Genomic DNA, 21,677 nt, shown 5'->3' with positions numbered 1-21,677 from the left:
GGAAAATCCCAGATAAAGCTGCCAGTCTGGCGGCTTCTTTTGCAGAGTTATTACCCATGACGAGGGGATCATTCCTTAACTGGTAGGCAGGAATTTTAATGATCGCAGCCTCTGCAGGATGCATCATTCCCCATTCCCATAACTCTTTGAGCACTGAAACATGCGCCAGGGGTTTATTCTGGTTTTCCACGAATCCACGCTTGTGCCAGGTATCCAAGTGTAATTTCAGGGACCGAACTACATATGAGCTGTCGCTATATATAGTATGTGGTCCTGAAGGTTGGAGTAGTAAGGCTTCCTTTACTGCCTCCAATTCTGCCCTTTGTGCCATCAGGTGACCAGGTAATTTAGGAAAACTGAAGCCCTGTAGTCTTATCGAAGACTGCATAACTTGTCACATATTTCCCATCCGTGTGAGACTGTGACCCATCAATAAAAATGACTTGGTCATCCATATGCGCTGTTTGTCTAAACAAAGTCATTGTTTCACACAGTCGTGTTCCGTCCCTGCTGTGTTTAGCAGTTGAAACAATACATATTTGGCCTTGTGACTTACTTTGAGATTATGCCCACTCAAATCCATTATCCATCTCCCAAACCTCTGTTGAGAGACACCAGGCAGCATGTCCCGGAGTAGAAGGATTAATGGAAAGTGTGGGGTTTGTATAGTGAGGGGTCTAAAACCCACAATATGTTCTGTCACTTTGACAGCATAATGTATTGCAGCCAGTTGTTTTGCGCATTCATCAAAACCTCTTTCCACAGGAGAAAGAAGTCTAGAGAAATACCCTAGTGGTCTAGTCCCAGATTCTACTTCTTGTAGTAAGACTGTTGATATGGACTCTGGGCCAGTGTGAGCCTGAATTGCCAGCTCACCCTCTGGGTGTGGAGTGGCCACAACTGGGGCAGAAGAGAGATCTCTTTTCAGAGTAGAAAATGCCTCTTCTGTGCTTCTGTCCATCCTTTCAATGAAGGTCCCTCACCTCTGAGCAATTCATACAGAGGTTTCGCTTTTGTAGCAAAATCCTCTATGAACTCCCTCTTAAAGTTTGTAGCACCAAGGAATTTGCACAAGTCTTGTAGGGTATTTGGTGTAGGTAAATTGACCATTGCCTCAACTCGGGCGGCCATTATACCCTTTGTCCCATGAGCGATCTTGACGCCCAGAAATATGATCTCTGACCTAGCCAGATTTGCTTTGTGAGTACTCAGTTTGAGCCCTGCACGTACAAGGAGGCCTAACAATTCCTGTAGGAGTGTCAAATGTTCCTCCATAGTCTCTGTATGGAGTAGTAGATCATCCACATATTACAGCAAGCATTCTGGGTGTGAAAACACACTCAGCTCTTCTGCTAATGCCTGATGAAAATATGTGGGTCTACTGTGCAATCCTTGGGGTAATACGCAAAACATATATTGCGTATCGGCACGGTGAGCGCAAATTTGTAATGGCAGCTTTCTGTCAATGGTATCCATTGGCAACATCAATGGTAGAGAATACCTTACATTTGCCGTTTACTCTTGCCAATATGTCCGGTGTCTCTGCTACCACCTGTGCTGACATGGGGGTATATTTATTCAAACCCCTGAGATCAATTGTGAGTCTCCAGGTGTTAGTCTCCTTCTTCTTGACAGGCCAGAAGGGATTATTGCACTTGGAATTTCCCTTTATGACTACCTCTCTTACTTCTAAGTCAGTCACAGCTTCTATCACTGGTTCCATGGCTTCAGAGGGGAAACGATATTGACATGGAGGTGGTGGATCTGGTCCTTGTATGTCCTGGACGCAATCATCTTTCCAAAATCATTCTTCCCTTGAGCCCATAGCTCAGGGTATTTGTACACAATAGGTTCAAGGTCTGTGTTATGTGAGACCTCTGGCCATTTGTGTACAACCATGTTGACTGCTCCACTAATTTCATGTATAGGTGGTCCTAAGTGTTGTTTCTTTATCACACAGACCGTTTTGTGGGCCCTTTGAAATCATTGTTGATTTCCATAGCAACTTCATCAATTATTTGGGCTCTTACACCCCCTTGTTGGTGATCATATCCAGTCACCGCACACTGAGGGCTGTCTGGTAGTAAGTCATGTTCTACATTGGTGATTGAAATTTTTGCCCCAGTATCAAGCATAATTTTCAGTAATTCATTTTTTTATTTTGGCCATTTTGTGGGGTCTCCCTGAGGAATCCAATATGATATTGCATATTGGGGCAAGTCCTTAGGGGTCCCTAACCTTCAATCTAGTTGCACAAGATTCCCAGTAGGGACATCTGCTGTGCGAACTGCTACTTGTGCTTTCTGTACATCACAATTGTTTACCTGTTCTAAAGAGTTATGTGTCTGTGGAGTCACTGACTGTACATGAGACTGTCCTGTTTGGCCAGTATGTCTACTTACAAGCGACACACATTTTTGTATCTGATTCAGCTGCTGCAGTTTTGACTGGGTATGTGTTTGCACATCTAACTCTCTAAAGTGAGGCTTGTTTTTAAAGCCATTGTTATTGACCAAATTGCATTGGTTCTCTAGCCGCACTTAAGCGAATTGCTGGGTCAACGTATGGAAACTTTTCCACAAACAGCCGTATCATGCCTTGTGGAACTTCTGTACCTTGATCTTTTGTTACTTTTCTATACATGGCTTCAAACCTATCACATAGAGACAATGGTTCATTGTGAATGGTTGGTTTAAAGTTAGATAGAATTTCTGGGGTAACTTCCCAATGACCGGTTGCCAATTTCATGAGGACAGAAAGTCTCTCTTTCTCATCGTGAAATTGACAATTTTTGGGAGCAGTTTTTCCAGTTGCTGCATACCTCTGATTGAGGTGAGTGGGTAACCATAGTTTAAACAAGTCCTTGCAATGTTCTGGGGCGACACTAAATTTGTCACAATGTCCCTCAAAATCACAAGAGGTAAAAGGGTCTATACTGGGATCATATTTTGGAAATTCCTTACGGATTTTCAACAGAAATTGAGTCTTCTCCATACTATAATTTTGATAAGGAACATGCAATCCTGTGCCATTACCGTGACTTATTTGTGGTGTAGAAGCGGTATGTACAGTTTCCCAACCGATGCCTAGGCCAAAAACTTGATCATCTAAAAATTGTACACAACCATTAGATCCATTCCCCATGGGTGTTGGGGAATAAGTAAATGTGCGTGCTACATGATATCCAGGGTCAGCCACCAAGGGTATTGGATCTCTCGAATCTACCGCAGGAGTAAGTATGGACATATTATGTCCCATACTCCGTTTTGCTGCTTCTCTTAACTGTTATACATACCTGCTTTCTAGCCAAGGATGTATTATGTGTTGTGGAGAAGGGTGATAACTCATTGATAATTTTTTGCATATTGGTTATCATCTGTGCTCTATTGATTAAATAGCTTTGTAATTCGGCAATTAGAACTTCGTTAGATGCTACCTTATCCCTGAATAAATTGATCTTTGTATACAGTTCTGCCAATTCCTTATCAACATCTGTGTAATATTTTTCACTCTAATAATTGAGCATACAAATCTGCCTTCCCCTATCTATATTGGCAATATATTTGTCTTCCAATTGTGCTTCAAGTATGGAAACACTTTTAACCTTTTCAATGCAGCACTGACAATGGAAATTTCCATCAGCACCCTTTTTCTTTTTAACTAACATCTTAGCGTGTTCAGATGTCCAAATCCGATCTTCGTAAGCATGTACCAAGTTAGATAACATTTTGAGACGTTTAGTTTTTTGTTGAACATAGTTCGCCTGTTAATACGCAACGTATCATGTATAAGTCTGTTCTAAAAGTGTTACCCCTAAATTTTCAGCAGATGTGTAGTTATTGGGTATCACTGGGATAAACATATTATTTGCTGACAACTTCTCAATTGTAATAACATTCATACTCGCCTGTTGAGATACAGAAGTAATTTTTGTCCTGTGTTCAGTATTACTCCTCACTGTAGTATTATGGTCCCCGTAAGCCTCCGAGACTCAAAAATGCTGCTTCCAGAAAGATCCTCTTCAGTTCAGGAACGTCTTTCTCCTCTCGGCAGGACCCTTCCAAAGGACTGTTGCAACCTTGAAAAGTGAATCCACGTTTCTCACAAATGCTTACAGTGCGACAATCCGTTCCTTCTTAAAGAAAAAATAAAACAACGAGTATCCAAGAAACTTAACATTTTAAACTAGATTCGCTGTAATTAATTGTATTTCTTCTAGTGGTCAATTAAAACAATGTTATCTGTCCAAACCTCTTTCCAGAAAAAGTGTACGCTAATAACACATAGGCATCACCTCCTTCGTGTACCTATGCTGTTCGTCCCGACCCCTCTACCGAATATGGTTTACAGTATAACAATTTTTACTACTATATCCTAGTATGAATATTACAATTAAAACAATTGGACCATGGCTCGCCAATGTAAAAGGACCTGTAGTTACGCTTGCACACGCTATCCTCTTATTCTGTTCTCAGATACACTCAGTATAAATCTCACACTTTTATGCAGCTTTCTTTAAATAATGTTGCCTTACTCAGTCTTTTAACCACACTAATAACACAAGCTTTACATAATTATTTATCCAATAACCACTGAGGTCAGCAGTACTTCACAGTATATATTCGTTATAAATAACCAATACTCACAACATATGTATGTATTCAAATCAAAGTATTTTAATGTTAAGACAGAAAACCCTGCATTCACAGTTCACACATAGATCATAACATTGTTCAACGTAACATAGTATATCAATATAAAATTAACCCTAGGTTCACCACCTTTATTCCTTACACTATCCTTGCACTATTATCTTTACATATGTATCTTTAATAAGAATTAGTATTTATAATATTGATTTAACTATCACAGATATCAAACAATAGCTATGCAGTTATATGTATATAAATAATTAAATTAACATTACAAACACATTTAGCTTTATAGATATATATTATCAATGATACTTATCAAATCCTTGTATCCTGGATCCAATTCTTTGTCTGCAAAGTAGGGAACGTTCCTGTAGTATAGAGTCCTTTTCTGTAGTGTAGTGTATATTTTCTGTCATCTTTAAATGATGTCATCACCCCTTCGTCTTACACCAGTATGTGCGTGCTTGAGTCAGCACACACAGTAGGGTTGTTTGATGTGACAGTTAGAGTGTGTCCATGTAGACACCGATCACGGCACGTGCACTGTAGGTACTGCGCATGTGCTGTTAGTCCATGTACGTGTGCATGCGCCACTTCACAGCGCTTTCCTACCTTTTGGCTGAGATCATGTGCAGTTTCTTTTACAGTGTTTGCAGTGAAGCTTTGAGCTATTTTTATACACTTACATCTGAAAGACACAGTGAAGCCTGGACTAATCTTCTGCTGCTATTCCTAACGAAGGTCCTGAAGATCAGTGATGAGCGGATAAGCAGTAACAGTAATAAGAGATATTTCCTTCCACTTCCCAGACAAAACTAGCTGTAAGACACATTAACTTAAGAACAAATACTAATGGTTTTATTTCCTTTCTATTGCAGTTTAAAGCTCACGCCTCCTTTTATTATCCCCTGTTGTGTGAAACCATCCAGTTTAACTTAATGCCAGAACTCCGTGCTATCCTTAGAAGATTTTTCCACCGGGCTTGTTTTTAAAATTTCTCTACCCCCAGATCTGGAGCAGGTGTCACTCACCGGACCGTGAGTGCCTCTTCCCGGACATTTAGGAACCGTGGCCGTCCACCATCCTGAGGGTCTGCGCATGCGCAGCCCTTTTCTATACTTCAGTGTATACCCCTTTAACTTAATTGGCAGATCAGGCAACCTCCCTATATTAAGCACCTGTGGTCACCACCACGTTGCCTGATCTTGGAGTCTCATTCCTCATGAGTCTCTGAAGGTGTTCCTGTATTACTTGTGTATTCAGTGCTGCTGATTCCTGTGGTTTCCAAACCACTTCTACTACTGTGGTTCCATACCACTTCTACCATCAACCGTATCATCATGACTGTTTGCTGATTCCTATCCGCTGCCTCCGTGCACTACAGTCTTCTACACCACTTCAACGTTATTTTATATCAATGTGACTGTTTGCTCATTGCTATCCGCTGCCTCCGTGCACTCCAGCTTTTACCTCACTCACCTGCTTCTCATCAAGTCTGTTTGCTGATTTCTATCCGCTGCTTCCGTGCACTACAGTCTCCTGCTTGCAACTCGCCTGTGTTCAACATCGTGACTGCCAGCTGACTACTATCCGCTGCCTCTGTGCACTACAGTCTCCTGCTTGCAACTCGCCTGTGTTCAACATCGTGACTGCCAGCTGGCTACTATCCGCTGCCTCTGTGCACTACAGTCTCCTGCTTGCAACTCGCCTGTGCTCAACATCGTGACTGCCAGCTGATTACTATCCGCTGCCTCCGTCCACTACACTCTCATCTCATCTTTGCTGTGACTTCCTCGAGACTGCCGCTTTTCATTACCATCTGCTACACTTCGTGATCTACAGCTCCTGCCCTGCGCTGCACTCCTGTTTCTCATCGCTGTTGGTTCCTGTGGTTGCTACTGGTTACCTCCGTGTGCCGCTGAGTCCTGCCGCTGTGGTCAGCGCTATTGTCCATCTCCTGCTGATCCACTCTCCACGCCTTCACGTGTTCCACTGGCCTCTACCCTCCTGTCAGCATTGGATTTGTATCTCTTCTACTACCCTCTGCTGGATCATCTCCATTCTCCTGGGTTTCCTATGAGTCCGGTTCCACGTGTTGCTGACTCCTGTGGATTCGTGTCCCTGTCGGTCTACTCACCTGTGCGCTGCACCTGCTAGACCGCTGCTTCTCCTATCCAGGGACTTCCTATCCAGTCGGCCTCCAGCCGCTCAGGTACCGCTGCAATCCCATCTGACTGCTACTGCTGAACCACGGTATGCATACTTTTCATTGACTGTGCTGTGTATTGCATATCTTGCTGGACTGTGTTTGGTTCTCTCTGGAGTCTGCTACCCGCTGAGTCTCTTGCCATCATTGACTGTGTTATCATTGTGCTGGACTACTTCAAGAGACTTTCTAGATTGCAGACCTGATCAGTCATTTACATATATATATACCTATATTGTGCATATTACTGTGGATCGTGTATAAGGTGCCTGTGTATATCCTGTGTTGCAGTCTTCCCCTGTGCACCTCCTCACATATATATGCAGTGGTACAACTTGCTGATGTCAGACCACTGATCCCTGTTTCCGGTATCACCTGTTCCATTATCCTCTCACATAGCAGTGGTACAACTTGCTACCGCAGACCACTGACTACCTGGATACCTCCACTTGGATTCCATACCTTCACTCAGACAGCGGTACAACTTGCTACCTGCAGACCGCTGACTCTCATCACCTCCTTGTTCCTGTTGGACATTCCTCCTCACTATAGCAGTGGTACAACTTGCTATCGCAGACCACTGACTACCTTCACGTGTCCTTGTCCATACAGTTCCTTGTGTATCATTACCTCATTATTACCAGTGTTGCTAGTCATAGACTTTCCTGAGCATCTCATCGGCCATCATTTCATGTTCCGTGATCACCCAGCTACCAGAGTACCCTATTACCATCTACATTGCTCTGGTAAGCCTACCATCTGGTGATCCCTGGGTAAAGACTCCTAGTGCCCGTGACAGTAAGATCAGGCCATGACAGACCCAGATGTGGAACCTACCGCCAAAGAGATGCTGCAACATCTGGTTAGCCGTGTGGAGCAACAGGATGCCCGCCAACAGCTGTTACTTCAGTGTTATCAGTCATTAACCTCCCAAGGAACATCTGGACAGACGGTGACAGCTACTACTGAAGCTCCTGTGCTTTCCTCCGTTTCCCCATTGCCATCCCAGGTGTCTATAGCTTCCACGCTTCACCTGCCTACTCCGTCAAAGTACGATGGAGACCCCAAAACTTGTAGGGGTTTCCTTAACCAATGTTCAGTCCATTTTGAGCTCCAACCTCAAAATTTTTCTACCCATCGTTCCAGAGTGGCCTATCTTATCTCTTTGTTTTCAGGACAAGCCCTGGCTTGGGCCTCCCCTCTGTGGGAGAGGAACGATCCAATATTACAAGATAGTGCCAAATTCATTTCTACATTCCGAAGTGTGTTCGATGAACCAGGTCGTGTGACCTCCGCTGCTTCCAGCATCCTCCGTCTGCGACAAGGATCTCATACTGTAGGCCAGTACGTCATTCAATTTAGGATCTTAGCCTCTGAACTTCAGTGGAACACTGAAGCCCTAGTTGCCGCCTTCTGGCAGGGGCTTTCCGATAAAATTAAAGATGCACTGACTACCCAAGAGCTTCCTTCATCACTTGAAGATTTGATCTCTCTATGCCATCGTGTTGATATGAGATTTCGTGAAAGAGAGGCTGAGAAAACGACTTCTGCTAAAGCACCTTTTCGCTCTAACCCTCAATTTCGTCCAGTGTCACCCGCTGTGATTCCCATGGAGATTGGACGTTCCAAGTTATCTTCTGAGGAGAGGAAACGAAGAGTCAAGAATAGACTCTGTATCTATTGTGCTGATTCCACTCATGTCCTCAGCTCCTGCCCTAAGAGACCGGGAAATGCCAGGCCCTAACTAGTTCTGGAGAGGTGAAGTTAGGGTCCCTGGAGTCCTCTCCATCGTCTATGAAATCTAAAGTCTGCGCTTTTGATGTGACTATTTCCTTTGCTACCAAGACCTTTGAGTCACAGGCATTGATTGATTCCGGAGCAGCAGGAAATTTTATTTCCAAATCGTTAGTTAATCAATGGTCTCTACCAATGATTACCTTAAAAACTCCCATTACTGTGACGGCTATCGATGGATCACGTCTCATCAACGGTCTCATCACCCAGAGTACGTCTCCAGTAACCCTTCAGATTGGTGCTCTGCATCATGAAGAGATATCGTTTTTAATTCTTCCTGTTACGACAAGTCCGATTGTCCTAGGCCTTCCATGGCTTCAGTGTCACTCTCCCCAGATTGACTGGCGCACCCCTCAAGTCACGTCTTGGGGGCCTGAATGTCACCATCGTTGCCTTTCCCAAGTCATTCCTCTCAAGGTACAGCAAGCTTCCATTTCAGCTATTTCACCGGGACTCCCTCCTCAATATGCTTCATTTACCGATGTTTTTGATAAAGCTCAGTCTGAACGTCTTCCTCCTCATCGTTCTTGGGATTGTCCGATTGATCTTCTTCCTGGCAAGACTCCTCCCAGAGGCCGGGTCTATCCACTCTCGTTACCTGAAACTCAAGCTACATCTGAATATATACGGGAGAACCTCCAGCGTGGGTTCATTCGACCTTCCACCTCGCCCGCTGGAGCTGGGTTCTTCTTTGTCAAAAAGAAGGATGGATCATTACGCCCTTGTATAGATTTTCGTGGACTCAATGCCATTACTATCAAGAACCGGTATCCCATTCCGTTGATCACTGAGCTATTTGACCGCATTAAGGGAGCCCGTATTTTTACTAAGTTGGATCTTCGTGGTGCTTACAATTTAATCAGAATCCGTTCCGGTGACGAATGGAAGACGGCGTTTAACACCAGAGACGGGCATTACGAATATCTGGTAATGCCTTTCGGGCTATGTAATGCCCCCGCTGTTTTTCAGGGCTTCATCAATGAGATTTTTCGGGACTTATTATATGTATGTGTCGTCGTCTACCTGGACGACATATTGATTTTTTCACAGGACCTGCCTTCTCACCACCAACATGTGGCAGAAGTCCTCTCCAGGCTACGGAAAAATTCATTGTTCTGTAAATTAGAAAAATGTTCATTCGAATTACCCCAGATTCCATTCTTGGGGTATATTGTTTCCGGAGTTGGTCTGAAGATGGATCCTGACAAAGTAAATGCTGTACTACATTGGCCCCAGCCAACTACTCTTCGTGCCATCCAGCGTTTTTTAGGTTTTGCCAATTACTATAGACGCTTCATTCAAGACTTTTCTTCCATTGCATCTCCTATTGTGGCCCTGACTCGTAAAGGGGCTAATCCTAAGCAATGGTCTACTGAGGCTATTCAAGCCTTTCAAACATTAAAAGAGTCCTTCTCTTCGGCTCCAATCCTTCGTCAGCCTGATGTGACACTCCCTTTTTTCCTAGAAGTAGATGCCTCTAATGTGGGCTTAGGAGCTATTCTCTCCCAACGCTCGGAACAGCAAAAATTCCACCCTTGTGCCTTCTATTCTCGGGGTCTCCTACCCGCAGAGAAGAATTATACCATCGGAGACAAGGAATTACTGGCTATCAAAGCCGCATTAGAGGAATGGAGATACTTGTTGGAGGGAGCTCGCCATCCGGTGACGATCTTCACGGATCATAAGAACTTGTCATATCTCCAGTCTGCCCAATGCTTGAACCCTCGTCAAGCAAGATGGTCTCTTTTCTTTTCCCGTTTTGAATTAATAATTACCTTCAAACCAGCTGCCAAGAACAAAAAAGCTGATGCCTTATCTAGAGCCTTTGCTACGTCCTCTGATATAGAAGAGGTTTCCAACCATACCATTCTAGACCCCAAATGTATCTCACTGGCTGCTTCATCCACCAAAACGCTACCATTTGGGAAGACCCTCGTGCCTCCTACTCTAAGGAGGAAAATCCTTTCGTGGTTCCATGCCTCTCGTTTTTCTGGACACGCCGGTGAACACAAGACTTTTGAGATCCTCTCTCGAAGTTACTGGTGGCCTTCAATGAGGAGAGACGTCAAAGAGTTCATTGCTTCCTGTGAATTATGTTCGCAATTCAAATCCTCCCGCAGAACCCCAGCAGGGTTGCTGCGACCACTACCCATTCCGTCCAAACCATGGACCCATATTAGTATGGATTTCGTTACTGACTTACCACCTAGTAAGAACCATAACACTATTTGGGTGGTAGTGGACAGATTTTCGAAGATGGCTCATTTCATCCCTCTGTCTGGTTTGCCTTCCTCGTCTATCCTGGCTGAACATTTCATTAAAGAGATCTTCCGTATCCATGGATGTCCATCTGAGATTGTGTCTGATAGAGGAGTACAATTCGTGTCCAGATTCTGGCGAGCCCTTTGTAAAACCTTGGGCATACGATTAGCACTCTCATCTTCTTACCATCCACAATCCAATGGACAAACCGAACGCGTCAATCAAGATCTTGAGACTTTTATAAGGATATTTTCATCAGCCAATCAAGACAACTGGGTAGAGTTACTCCCTTGGGCTGAGTTCGCCCATAACAACATGTACCATGAGTCATCATCCAAAACTCCATTCTTTGTGGTCTACGGTCACCATCCGTCTTTTCCGGAATTTCCTGCCCTCCCGCCCACCCAAGTTCCTGCGGTGGAGACTGTTTGTCAGACCTTTAAAAATATCTGGTCTCAGGTTAGAACCTGTTTGAAGAAGACATCTGTCAAATATAAATCTTTCGCTGATAAGAAGAGGCGGGCTATTCCACCACTAAAAATTGGAGATCGTGTCTGGCTATCCACAAAAAATATTCGTTTGAAGGTTCCATCCATGAAATTCGCCCCTCGTTTTATTGGTCCATATAGGATCATTCAAGTTATCAATCCAGTATGTGTGAAACTCCTTCTTCCTAAGAGTCTTCGGATTTCTAATGCCTTCCATGTATCTTTGCTCAAACCTCTTATTATCAACCGTTTTTCAACTCCTCCCTCAGCTCCGCAGCCAGTTCAAGTCCATCAGGAGGAGGATTTTGAGATTACCGAGGTACTAGATGCAAAAATTTCGCGAGGAGTCCTCCACTTCCTCGTTCATTGGAAGGGCTTTGGTCCTGAGGAGCGCTCTTGGATCAAAGCTGAAGATCTTAATGCTCCTGCCCTTTTGAAGAAGTTTTACTCCAAAAATCCGGACAAGCCCGGTTCCAGGCGTTCTGTGCCCACCTTTAAAAGGGGGGGTACTGTCACTCACCGGACCGTGAGTGCCTCTTCCCGGACATTTAGGAACCGTGGCCGTCCACCATCCTGAGGGTCTGCGCATGCGCAGCCCTTTTCTATACTTCAGTGTATACCCCTTTAACTTAATTGGCAGATCAGGCAACCTCCCTATATTAAGCACCTGTGGTCACCACCACGTTGCCTGATCTTGGAGTCTCATTCCTCATGAGTCTCTGAAGGTGTTCCTGTATTACTTGTGTATTCAGTGCTGCTGATTCCTGTGGTTTCCAAACCACTTCTACTACTGTGGTTCCATACCACTTCTACCATCAACCGTATCATCATGACTGTTTGCTGATTCCTATCCGCTGCCTCCGTGCACTACAGTCTTCTACACCACTTCAACGTTATTTTATATCAATGTGACTGTTTGCTCATTGCTATCCGCTGCCTCCGTGCACTCCAGCTTTTACCTCACTCACCTGCTTCTCATCAAGTCTGTTTGCTGATTTCTATCCGCTGCTTCCGTGCACTACAGTCTCCTGCTTGCAACTCGCCTGTGTTCAACATCGTGACTGCCAGCTGACTACTATCCGCTGCCTCTGTGCACTACAGTCTCCTGCTTGCAACTCGCCTGTGTTCAACATCGTGACTGCCAGCTGGCTACTATCCGCTGCCTCTGTGCACTACAGTCTCCTGCTTGCAACTCGCCTGTGCTCAACATCGTGACTGCCAGCTGATTACTATCCGCTGCCTCCGTCCACTACACTCTCATCTCATCTTTGCTGTGACTTCCTCGAGACTGCCGCTTTTCATTACCATCTGCTACACTTCGTGATCTACAGCTCCTGCCCTGCGCTGCACTCCTGTTTCTCATCGCTGTTGGTTCCTGTGGTTGCTACTGGTTACCTCCGTGTGCCGCTGAGTCCTGCCGCTGTGGTCAGCGCTATTGTCCATCTCCTGCTGATCCACTCTCCACGCCTTCACGTGTTCCACTGGCCTCTACCCTCCTGTCAGCATTGGATTTGTATCTCTTCTACTACCCTCTGCTGGATCATCTCCATTCTCCTGGGTTTCCTATGAGTCCGGTTCCACGTGTTGCTGACTCCTGTGGATTCGTGTCCCTGTCGGTCTACTCACCTGTGCGCTGCACCTGCTAGACCGCTGCTTCTCCTATCCAGGGACTTCCTATCCAGTCGGCCTCCAGCCGCTCAGGTACCGCTGCAATCCCATCTGACTGCTACTGCTGAACCACGGTATGCATACTTTTCATTGACTGTGCTGTGTATTGCATATCTTGCTGGACTGTGTTTGGTTCTCTCTGGAGTCTGCTACCCGCTGAGTCTCTTGCCATCATTGACTGTGTTATCATTGTGCTGGACTACTTCAAGAGACTTTCTAGATTGCAGACCTGATCAGTCATTTACATATATATATACCTATATTGTGCATATTACTGTGGATCGTGTATAAGGTGCCTGTGTATATCCTGTGTTGCAGTCTTCCCCTGTGCACCTCCTCACATATATATGCAGTGGTACAACTTGCTGATGTCAGACCACTGATCCCTGTTTCCGGTATCACCTGTTCCATTATCCTCTCACATAGCAGTGGTACAACTTGCTACCGCAGACCACTGACTACCTGGATACCTCCACTTGGATTCCATACCTTCACTCAGACAGCGGTACAACTTGCTACCTGCAGACCGCTGACTCTCATCACCTCCTTGTTCCTGTTGGACATTCCTCCTCACTATAGCAGTGGTACAACTTGCTATCGCAGACCACTGACTACCTTCACGTGTCCTTGTCCATACAGTTCCTTGTGTATCATTACCTCATTATTACCAGTGTTGCTAGTCATAGACTTTCCTGAGCATCTCATCGGCCATCATTTCATGTTCCGTGATCACCCAGCTACCAGAGTACCCTATTACCATCTACATTGCTCTGGTAAGCCTACCATCTGGTGATCCCTGGGTAAAGACTCCTAGTGCCCGTGACAGCAGGACAGATCAGGACAAAATGTGGAGGTTACTGATTTTCAGTCCTCGGAGGACAAAAGACAGAGGCCTGCCTGTCGAGATAACCTTTAAATGAGAGCGGTTTTTGATTCCGGTTTTGATGGTACAGCTGCTTAGAATGACACTGTCACTTCATTATACTCCAGACTGTCTTGTGGTGGACACTGTCTCTTTACAGATTAATTTCCCCATATGAAATGTAACTTCAGCAGTCTGAGACATCCTTCAACTGCTTACGGGTTTAGATGGCAAATAAAATATTTATGAACGCACAGTAGGCCAATAAAGCAGCACTTATAAACAATAGAATTATAAAACTAGGAAAAAAGCACTAATATTGAAAGCTATAGAGACCCAATGTCCAATAATGACATATGATACAGAGAGAATGTCCAGCAAAGAACCCCTAGTTACAAAAATATTGTGAGTGCACCCACACAATTGCGACCTTAGTAAGGAATGAGTCCAGTGATAGTGAGCTGCATATATGGAGCCCGAACACACTGTGTATGTCAAAATATCTCCTCTTCAACAAACAAACATCTGCTGTACCTTACAGGGACTGATGAATATTCCTGGTATCCTCCTTGGAGTCCGTAATTGAACCGTTAAGGTTAAATGTAGCTGTAAGCATATAGTGCAAAGGAGATATAATACTCCAATTCGTTGTAATGCCTCAGTAAAAAACGTGTATACACAGAAAAGTAAACAAGGCGCAGTGAATCTCTCGTTTCCAGGAGTCTCCACCGACTGGCAGCTAGATATCCGCGGCGACAACTCCCCACCAAGAGCGCCTGTGTCCTCCAATGTATCGATAGCTGGCAACTTATACCCTCCTGCGGTCACTCTTCGGGTGGATTATGTTTCTAATAAAAAAGAGTATCAAACCGAATACACAATCCTCATTGATGCAGTAAATATCTCACGATGGATGTATAAGAGTGTGCCGTATAATATCGGGTCCCGAGTGTCGTGGTCCGCAGAGCAAAATTATTGCCGTGGGGATGTTTCCGCTGATTAACTACAGAGATCTAGTAAGTGTATTTCCCTGAGGGGCTGTTATGCTGTTGGAAGAAGTCACGAAGTATATGCTGTTGGAAGGGAGAACTATTCTGAAGAATTGATTTCTGTCTCATTTTAAACAGTGTTAAATATAGGCTGACTGATTCCAGAATTTATGAGAAGAACTACTACATCTGGCTATTTTTATATGTATATGTTGCATTATTTAAGTACATAGGGAAACTGATTATTGATTGTATGTCAGTATGGTTATAACATTTCAAAGCGCCGTGGGTTGTGTGGCATTTTGCTGTTTTCATTGGCTAAGAAAATAGCCAATAAGAACAAAACCTTCCATGTAAGAAGTTTTAAGATACAGACTCCAGTGGTTCGAATGGCGACTTCTGTAAAGCCGTTAACATCAAGTTGAGGTCCCATGGAGCCACCAGAGGAATATAAGGTGGTTGAACATGAAGAACCCCTGAAAAACGTCTGCACATCTGCCATCATCCTTTGGAAATAAATAGACAAAGCCGAAACTTGAACCTTTGTCCAAACCTTTCTGAAGGAATTCTAGCACCCTAGCCAACTGAAAGGAAGCAGTCGTTACTTGTTTCGTCTCAGACCAACAGATACCTGTTTTCCATATATGATGATAATTCCTAGAAGATGTGGATTTCTGAGCTTTGATGATCACCTGGATGACCCTTTTCAACAGACCTCTCTGTCTAAGAATCAAGGATTTAACCGTTCCGCCGTCGAATGTAGCTGTGCTAGGTTCTAATGGAAAAACGTACTAGCTGAGAAGATCTTCCCCCGAGAGGAAGACACCAAGGATGAGAAATGCTTATGGTTGAGAAGATCTGTGTATCAAGATTTTCTCAGCCAGTCTGGTGCCAAAAGAATTACTGCCCCCCTTTTGAATTTTCAAGATCCGAGCAAAATTGGAATTGGAGGAAATAGATACACTAAACTTAACCTCCAGGGTACCGTCGCTTGAGGGACAGCAAGACCTTTACTTGGAATTTGATCTTCTGTATCTTGCCAGGGTTTAGAAAGACCCTCTGGCATCTTGTGTCGAACAAAAGACTTAAGAAATCCATGCGTAGGGATCAGACTGGACTTCTTGACATTGATTACCCAGCCATGGGAATGAAACCTCTTTGCCGTGAGGTCCAGATGATCCCAAAGGCGAGTGGCTGAATATGCTTTGATCAAAAGATTATTCAGATAGAGCAAGACAGTCACACTTTGTTGATGTAACCTTGCCGCCATAACAGCCATCACCTTTAAAAAAAAAAGAAAGAAAGAAAAAAAAAAAAGGTGCCTGCACAGATTACCCTGGGAAGGAACCAAACAGGCCAGCCCAAACAGGAGCGCTCAGAATTGGAAGTGGCACTGGTTCAACGCAAACCAGAGGAGTCTGTGGTGACTGATATGGAAATATGAAGATAAGCATCCTTTATAACTAATGATGCTAGAGACTCGTTCTTTCACATTGAATTGATAACCAACCGGATGGAATCCATCCAAAAACCGGGTACCCTCAAGTGCGTGTTGAGAGATTTTTAATTCAGAATGGGATGAAAAGACATATCTGGTTTCAGTAAAAGAAAGAGGTGGGGAGTAATAACCCAACCCCCATTGCTCCTCTGGAATTGGAACAATGACTGCTGCTGCTACCAAGGACTGAATGGCCCTCAGAAGTGGTCTGAGTCTCGTCTCTTGGTAAGGGAGTGGACAGAAACCGCTGTGGAGGCATCCCTAAGAAGTCCATCATGTACCCTCTCTGTCCGTCACCCCCCATACCCAGCTGTCTGTGGCAGAACTGAACCACTGATCCTGAAATATTAGCAGTAGAGCCCCACCACTGAAGTTCCCAGTGGGGGGTGTAGGCAGTCATGCTGATTGCTTGTTAGTCTGCTTGGTACCAGGATGTTGTCCCATCCATGTTTGTCTACCTCTCTGAGCAGCCCCCCGCGGGGCTGAAGATTGATCCCCTCGATGAGACATCCCTTTTTTCCCAACAAAATGAAAGGAGCAAAATCTTGTGCCCTTTCTTTTGGGACCAGCCACCAAAAGAAGTGAACTCTTACCTCCCGTGGCCTGGGAGATTAACTTTTCCAAGGCTGGGCTAAATAAGCCAGAACCATCATACGCATAATAAGGCAGGGCCACCAGAGCTTTCTTGGATTCGGCGTCCGCCTCCCAAAATCGAAGCCAGAGGGTGCATCTGGTCGCCACCACTAATGAGGAGGTCCTGGATAAACCTGACCTGCGTCAAAAACCGCATCCCCCAGGAAATCAGCAGCACCCTTAATGTGAGCTGCTAGTGGGGATAATTTGGACCTGGCTATACCAGATTGGAGGCCATCACACAGTGTGAGGGCCCATTTTTCCATGGCTGTAACCATCCATGCCTATGCCATGATAGGGAGGAGGGAAGCACCAGATTATAAACAAAAGGATTTTAACAGCCCCTCACATCTCCTGTCCGTGCTGTCTTTCAAATATGCAGCACTAGAAACAGGAATAATGGTTGCCTTAGCCAGATGCGTGATGGGAGCATCCACACTTGGGTATGTCTCCCATGATGCAACCTACTGTTCTGGAAAGAAGTAATACAGGCAATATCTTATTGGTATCTGAAACCAACTATCTGGGTTGAGCCTGGCCTCCTGCCAGATTTCTGACAATTGAGTAGAGGATTGAAAAGACACTGCTCTTTTTTTACCCATTTAAACATGAAACCATGTGATGCTGCCTGTTCAACGTCAGTGATATGAAGGGCCTGTCTGACCGCCACAATCAGATCTTTCACCCCCTGCCTATTGTAGGGATCCTCCTTCCACACACACAAGTCCTCACTATCAGATTCTTCCAGAATTTCACTGACCTCTTGAAAGAACGGATATGTATCAGAGGAATATACCCGACCAAACACTAGACAGATCTTTCTAGATTTTGCACCCAGGCAGGTCATCGGGATTCCACTGAGGTGTCTGAATGTCCCTATGATGCCTGTCGCGAAGGAAGAGGCCTCTAGCCCAGGCTGGTACCACCACAGCAACGGCGTTCTCAGACGAACACTGACTCAGGCCCTCAGACTCACAGGCTGTGCAGAGACTATGCGGGTCTGACCGTTCACCACTAATTATGGATTGGCACATGAAACAAGTGAAATACATTACTGAACCAGTTCTGGACCTGGAACTTCTTTCTGACACGATGAATAGATACAGAAAGAGAAACCGGCAGGACACATACACTGCAGAAAACAGTCCAAAACAGTGATCACAGTAAACCTAATCTATGTATGCTCTGTGAGGTAATACCACTAGTGTATTATCAGTGTGTAGTGACACACCTGCTCCACATCGTAATGCAGTTCGTAACATTATCGATAAGTTTCCTGAAACAGGATCTGTGGTTGATGCCAAACGCTGTAGAGTCCACCAAAATCATTACGAAAGTTAGCTCAGAAGCATGATATTGATCTTGGAACTGCTCATAAGGATGTGAGAAAGAAGTTATGGCTGTTCCCATACAAGATAATGGTGTTACAAGAACTGAAAGCAACTGACCATGAGAAAAGAATACACTATTGCAGATGGTTTAAGTAATTTATCAGAGAGGATACAGATAATGTGTTGGATGTGACCTTTTTCACAGACGAAGCGTGGTTCCATCACTCGGGTTATGTTAATTCACAAGATTCAAGATTGTGGTCATTCAATAATCCTCACGTTTTGCACGAAACACCCCTACATGATCTCAAGGTTGGTGTGTGGGTTGCGATTTCCAGAGGTCGAATTGTGGGCCCTACTTTGTTTATGAACACAATAAACAGCGAGCGCTATTGTTCGGAGATTCTTTACCCCTTTATCAGTCAGATGACAAGTGATGAAATCAATTATTCATGGTTTCAACAGGATGAGGCTACTGCCCACACATCTTACAGATCTATGCAGCTATTAAAGGATTTTTTTGGAGATCGCATTATTTCGAAAGATAGGTGGCCACCATGCTCAACAGATCTAAATCCACCACACTTATCTATGGTGAACAGCAAAATCTGCAGTATATCAAGATCATCCGCGCACACTGGATGACTTGAAAGCGATAACAGCATTCATTCAGTCTATTTCAAGCGAGCAACTGATAGAGGTGTTTAGAAACAAAATAAAAAGGATCCAAGCCTGTCTTGATGCTAACGGTGGTTATTTTCAACATTGCTTATAATTATCATTCGTGTTTACATCATGTATTATACATTGTATATTGAAACATGTGTGTTAATAAATATACAAGTGCGCAGTGACTTTCCGAACACCCTGTATATATCTAATGGTTCCTTCCCAGGGTAATCTGTGCAGGCAACCTTTTTTTTTTTTAAACTGACATCTGTAATGTCAGTTAGAAAAACCGTTAGAAAAGCCCAGGAACCAGTGAGGATTACACCTATAATGAAGCTCCTCCTTCCCCTTAGTCAGTTTCACAAAGTGGTGCCTGTATAAAAACTGGTGGGAGCTGCGATAACAACAGTTCCCTACCAGTAAACTTGCCCCTGCTATCTGCATGCCCAGTCGCTGTCTGTGTCCTGGGCGCGAGATTAGACCGCCGGCAGCACCAGTCCAAAATCACACTGCCCTGAACAGGAGCTGGGTTCCTGGACATTATTATAGCGTCAGGTAACCCTTTATCCGGGAGCCCACACTACCTCAGGGGTGTGGCACAAATGCGCTCTCACTGATTACAGCCGCGGCATTCACAGTTTGAACGCTGCAATGATGAGGCTAAAAATAGACCTATTTTAAATAAAAAAATAAGTAAAACTTAAGACTAAACTAAAAATGTGCCTTACTCATTAGGCACTATTAATAAAACAGCATTCTGCTGGAGAGGGCATAGAGGGGAGGGGAGCAGGGTAGACAAGTTTTTAGTGCCATTTCTCCCACATCGGCCTCTTTTCCCCAAGGTGTACAGTGTTCGCCAACTATGTGCATAGGTTTTATGTATTCCACAAATGTATTTCCACACTGTCCAATGCTGCAGAGCATTGTGGTGTCTTAGAAATCAAATGTAGTAAAAATACAGACAAGCCAGTGATTGATAACCCTAGTCAAACCCTAGTTCAATAAGTAACAAAAAAGAAGAGTTTTGTACTTACGTTCAATCTCTTTCTCCGATTCCATCTGGGGGACACTGCTACCATGGGAACCTTCTAAAGTAGCCCCTAAGGGAGCAAATTCTCTGGTTTACTAGCTCGCTAAACACTGCGGTCGAAATTGGCGTACACAAACGCTAAAATGTTGAACTGGCAAAACCTCGTAAAGGTATGAACTGAGGACCAGGTCGCCACCCTACCCAGCTGCTCTGCAGATGCTCCATGGCGAGCAGCCCAGGAAGCCCCCACCGCGCACGTAGAGTGCACCGTAAGAACCTGAGGAATAGGTAGATTTCTACACATAAGCAAGCTTAATCATAGATCTGATCCGACGAGCAATGGCCTGCTTGGTAGACGGCCAACCTCTCCTATGAAATTCGTAAAGAAGAAAAAGAGAGTCAGTCCTGCAACCAGCAGAAGTCCTGTCCACATAAACCCGTAAAGCCCAGACCACGTCCAGACTAACAGAGGAAGAAGGCCCAGAAGGAGCAATCCTTTCTCTAAAGGCCGGAACCACTACCTCATGATTTAAATAAAAACCAGGAACCACCCTAGGCAAGACAGTAGGTACAGTCTTATGAACCGTCCTATTCTCATGGAACACCAGATAAAGACCCCTACGGGACAAGGCTCCAAGCTCCGACACACATTGGTAGATGCAATGGCCAGCAAAAACAACAACTTCCATGTCAAGAAACGCAGCTCAGTCGACTTCAGGGGTTCAAATGGAGGCCAATGAAGAACCTCTATAACAAAGTTCAAATCCCCCGGGGCCAACGGAGAAACGTTGGGAAACTGAACATGAATAACCCCTTGAAGGAAAGTACAAATGTCAGGGAGGAAAGCCAACTGGCGCTGAAAGAAAATAGAAAGCGCAGAGACCTGAACCTTCAAAGAACTCAGTCTTAGTCCCATCTCCAACCCATCCTGAAGAAAGACCAGAAAACGGCTAATCTGAAAAAGGTAGGGTTATGACACTTCTTCCCTACAGTACATAGATCCTCCACACCTTGTGATAGATCTTAGCTGATTTCGGCTTCCGAGCCTTTATGAGGGTCTGCACTGCCCTGGAAGAGAACCCCCTCGACCGTCAGAGGTTGGCTTCAACAGCCACGCCATTAAAGCCAGCCGAGGCAAGTGCGGATGGTGTAAATGGTTCTTGACTGAAAAGCCCAGCCTGACCCATCCACTAGCAGCAAGATGTTGGCGAATCAGAGCCAACCGAGCCAATTCGGTGCAACCAAAATGATCGGAAAACTTTCCAACAGTACTCGTCTTAGGACCTGAGGAATCATCGGAATTGGTGGAAAGTGATATCCTAAACAGGAGTCCAACCTCATGGACATTACCTCCACAGCCAGAGAAACTCTGGTTCATGCGCAGAATCTTGGAACCTAGTGATCCAGATCTGACACGCCCATTTTCAAACTAACTCCCGAGAATGCAGTTCCCATTCTCCTGGAAGGATTGCCTGCCTGCTAAGATAATCCGCTTCTAGTTGTTCACTCCGGGAATAAACACTGCCGAAATCTCTGGAACAAATTTCTCCACCCACAAGAAGACCTGTTCCGCTACCTGCATAGCTTCTGCA

At 44.7% G+C, this 21,677-nt stretch overlaps 1 protein-coding gene across 1 annotated transcript in view; it reads right to left on the bottom strand.

Annotated features, from left to right (window-relative positions):
- LOC142159058 (uncharacterized) overlaps window positions 1-5,659 on the bottom strand; it is a 39,170-nt gene extending 33,511 nt beyond the window's left edge. The window contains exon 1 of the mRNA XM_075213613.1: window positions 3,908-5,659. The gene's annotated coding sequence lies outside the window, so the exon portion shown is untranslated. The remainder of the gene's footprint in view (window positions 1-3,907) is intronic.
- Between the last annotated feature and the right edge of the window lie 16,018 nt (window positions 5,660-21,677).

This window comes from Mixophyes fleayi, chromosome 5 (genome assembly GCF_038048845.1).
Source record: "Mixophyes fleayi isolate aMixFle1 chromosome 5, aMixFle1.hap1, whole genome shotgun sequence".
Lineage (NCBI taxonomy): Eukaryota > Metazoa > Chordata > Amphibia > Anura > Limnodynastidae > Mixophyes > Mixophyes fleayi.
Note: the sequence above shows the minus strand (reverse complement) of the source record. Positions and strands in the feature narration are given on the sequence as shown.